This window comes from Nanorana parkeri, unplaced genomic scaffold (genome assembly GCF_000935625.1).
Source record: "Nanorana parkeri isolate BGI_ZX_2015 unplaced genomic scaffold, ASM93562v1 scaffold1478, whole genome shotgun sequence".
NCBI lineage: Eukaryota > Metazoa > Chordata > Amphibia > Anura > Dicroglossidae > Nanorana > Nanorana parkeri.
In genome coordinates, this window is record NW_017307746.1 from 298772 (window position 1) to 303402 (window position 4631).

The window sequence follows — 4631 nt, forward strand, 5'->3', positions numbered from 1 at the left end:
GTGATGTTTCAGCATCCTTTATTTCTCTCTCCATCATACATGTTCTCCTCCTTCACCCAAACACATAAAACCTAGAACCATCTGTCCATTATATTATTTTTCTAGTCATCCTCTGTCCATTGTTTTTGTTCACTCTAACTAGGGATGAACCAATACCGTGTTTTTGGTATCGAGTACAACTAACAATATTTCTTATTTCTGTACTCTCCGATACCAAATACCGATACCGGCATCTGTGGACCCTGATTATCAGGAATCTGGTTTTCTATCGAAAGAACACCAACTTCACTGCCCTCACAAGAATGCAAGGCAGCCTGGCTTCCTGACCAATCAGGAAGCCGGATGGCAGGTCATGATGTGCCACCCGGTTTCCTGATTGGTCAGGAAGCCAGGCTGCCTAGCAACAAGTGAAGCTGGCTTTCTAGCCAATCAGGAAGCCAGGAGGAGTGTCATGACCCACTGCTCGACTTCCTGATTGGCCGGGAAGCAGACTATGTGCTCCCTGATGGCAGGGAGATCTCCCTCTGACCGAAAGTTCCGGTATCAGGGGTAAGTATCAAAGCATTTGGGCGAGTACGAGTACTCACCCAAATACTAGGTATCGGCACCAATATCGATATTAGTATCGGCGCATCCCTAATTCTAACCTTTTCATTGTATTTGCTAGTTTCTGTTACAATACATTTGTGAAAAAAACACATTTATTAAGATATAATAATTGAGGTACAGAAGAGCGGATATTACCAAACAATGTGGCTGTGAGGCCCAACCTACAGTAAGATCTTGCTACCTCCATGGGGTACAACCCACATTCTTGGGTTAAGTATCTTATAGCTGGGGGTGGATGTATGTAAGTCACATAACTCACTTAGTAAGTTGGACTAAGGAATGTAGGTAGATTAGGGTTAGATGATGCGGGCTACTCATAAGCTTGGCCCAGGTATCTTTCAAAATAAGGTAAGATAAATAAAGGTAGATAAAGGGTTCCAGAGTTCCTCAACTAACACAGAAGGAAAGATGGTAAGATGAAAGAGAAAGGAAATGTTGAGAGAAGAGGGAGGTCGGGGTGCCAGAGGGGTCTAGGGGGAAGGTGGGGGTTACTAGGGATGGGTCAAGGTTTTTCACTGCCCTATTGGTTTGGCATACCACAGGATTACATATTTCAATGCTTCAGCCGTGAGTGGTCAAAACTGTTAGGTAGATAATATTCGATCCACAGGATCCAAATGCGTGCAAATTTGCACATTGAGAATGACAGACGTTTTTTCATTCAATAGAAGCCATGGCATCCTTTGTTTCACCTAGGTGATCTTGGGGTGGTGGACCACCATGCTTTGGTGAGAACATGTGTAACTGCAGTGAAACAGAGTGGTAAGAGGTCAAATTGTGAGTTAGTTCAATGTGCAAGTTTCAGGTTCAGTAGTTCCTCTTCAGGGTTTTTCACGATGCCTGTGCCTGGGAGTGTGTAAACCAGTTTATATACATTGGTTCATCGTCTTCTAATTTTAAGGCATTCCCACCATATATGGTAGAGGGTGCCTGGGGTCTGACACCCTTGAATTAACTGGGTAACAAACCGTGAGGGACTATATACCAGCGCATAAGCAGTTTGAAATTAGACTCCACAACCAATGCATTGATAGAGCAGGGAGCTGTAGTTTATCAAATCTGTTTCCAGTCCTCCTGGTCCAGGTAACCCCTAATACCCCTCTCCCAATGCTCGACATATGGGAGGGGTTTAGGGGCCTGACCCTCATGTAATGAATTATAGATTTATTTGCTAGTTTCAGCATTTTTGATTTCTTTGAAACTCTGCCTGTAAGGACAGAGTCACCTTTTTACTGGTGCAGATGACACTGGCATTTGGCACAATGAGGACGTGTACTGCATTAATTACTCAAACTGCAGATTTGAATATTCTTCTTCTCTTCCACGGTTGTACTTCTAGTCTTTATTCTTCTTTTTGTAACCTTTTCTAAACATGAAAATAACTGGGCAATATAGAGAAGCTTTGTTTTTTTAACAGAATATTGTGTTTCAGCTGTGATAACACAATTACTGGTTTCTGTGGTTGTAACTTCGCTCAGGTAATTTAGTGCTGTCTGAGGTATTAATATACTGTAGATATTTCCCCTCACTTCCTGACCCAGTGACAAGGGTGTCACCCATACAAGAAGTCCAGGAAAATCATAAATGCAGGCACAGACAACAATCAAAAGCTGAAAGAGGTTCTAAACTATCCCCACTTGACCTTAGTGATTTTCCCTCACTTCCTATCCTTTTGGCATCAGAACAGGTCCTATCCTTTTCACACTAAAAAAACTGAAGAAAATGTACTAAAGGTCAATTTGAATTTTTTTTTTAATAAAATGTGACAAATAAACAAACATTATCTATGTATTGGCCATATGTAATAAATGTAATGCTACACTGATAAAAAAAAAAAAAAAACATTTCTGTTTTTTCTATACATTCTTCTATTTCAAGCTTTAGAAGATACAACAGTAGGACATAAAAAAATATATATTAGTTATGATGCTTCAAAGTAAAACTTTACTTATTACTATGTAGAAAGAATAATGCATAGTTGCACTTAAAAGAAAATGCCATGTAGCTGCCACTCCAAAGACATTCCTTTGCTATATGCAGTATCCTGTAATATGTCAATGGGAACACATATACGAAATGACATAGCATGTTTAAAAGATAATAATGGGAGAAGCACATAAAATCTGAAAGTCCCTGGATGGGTTGTCAAGGAATATGAGATAAACAGACATTGGTAGCGGTATCAAATCTGCATTAATACTGTTCTCATTAACATCGCCTGGATCTAGTTGCATTCCCTTGCCAGTTTATCAAGTAAAAAGAATCATATGCGTTAATGGGAGTTAAAAATAAGATACAGTTAGCGCTGAATCCTCAAGAAAACCCAGTGCTCTTAATTAAAATGATTATATATTACCTTGTTTTTTTTTTTTTAAACAATTTTTATTGTCAGAAATGGAAAAAAAAACCCAGTGCATACGCAGATGCATCAGACCATTATAATATATATAACAATAGCAGAGTGCGTGATGCAACAGCTGTATTAACTAAGCTTTGAGCAGTTCTTTTTTTTTTGTTTTGTTTAAACATATCAACTTGTTACCTACTAGTTTACATTGTGTCATGTCTTACGTATATTGCCCTACCCCTACGGTTCGCAAGTGTCTTTGGTATCTCATTCTTCTAGTAACTCTTTAGCCTATTGAATATCATGGATTTCCCCCTAACGTAGACCTTAGCATGTATGTCGAGTATTGAAAGGGGGACAAAAATGACTCCCTTTCTTGAGTAGTAAAAATCTTGTCTATAAAGGACATCCATCTATTGAGAAAGAGAGTCACTCTGTTATCCTCCTCCCTTTGGGTCTCAGCATCCAGTTTTTCCAAATGGAGTAGATCCAGGAGATTTTGTCGTAGACCCTGTATGGTGGGAGGGCTTGGGGAGAGCCACTCTTTCATAATACAGCGTTTGGCTGCTAGGGAGGCTATATTTATCCACTGCCTGTGGTGTTTGCTCATCGCAAGAGGGTGAACCCAATAGCCAAATAGAAGTAGAAGGGGGTCTAGCGGGATCTGTTGACCCACCACCGAGGCCATAAATTCTATCGCTGTTCTCCAGTAATTCTGAATCAAGGGGCAAAGCCACAAGCAGTGAAATAGTGGAGCAGCCGGCATTTGACATTTGGGACAATGTTTCAGGTACCCTGGGTCATGACTGGGTGTGTGCTGTAATTGGAATGCATAATAAGCTCTGTGTATTATCTTAAATTGGGTCTCTCTCCATTGCTCATTTACCATTGCCTTACAGATAGAGCGGTATCCCTTCAGGATTTTTTCTACCAAGTCTTCACTGGGAATGTCGTTTTGCCATTTTGTCAAATTAGAGCTCGTCAAAGGGGGAATGTATGCCTGTCTCAGATGAGAGTAGATGGTCGATATAGACTGCCTGTCAGTGGTCGGGATCCTTTCAATGAGGGATTGGTTGGTTAATCTACATGCTGTGGAGCCAAGTTTGTCTAGATGAGTTGTCGCCTGTAGGAAGTGTAAGAACTCATGTGCGGGCCTCCGGGGATAAGAGGTGTGCGAATTTGGTGATCCCCTTGGTCTCCCATTTGGTGAAAGTGTCATATTCTTCCCCCTGAGGGAATTATGGGTTTCCTTTCAGGCTCACATACTGGGAGAAGTACGGGTTGGCTTTCACCATTTTATGAGTCTCCCTCCAAGCAATTACTGTGTCTCTAATGATAGCATTGGATCTTAGAGTTGCGGGGATTTTAGAAAAGGGGCAATGTAGAAGGTTGGAAAGTTTCCAGGGATGTGCCATCTCTGTTTCCAGGTGAAAGTTTGAGTAGTGGGAGGAGGAGCTAATCTAGTCAGCTGAGTGTCTAAGTAGACATATATGTTACCTTGTAATGAAGGACCTCATTTCAACTTTCCAACCGTACTATCTAGGGTTTATCCATCAGAGGTGTAGAGAGGGAAAATATTTTTGGGCCTGGGAGGTTTATGGGGCAAAGATACCATATCACTTTTACCTTAAATGAAATGTACATATAGATACTAATATATATATATATATATATA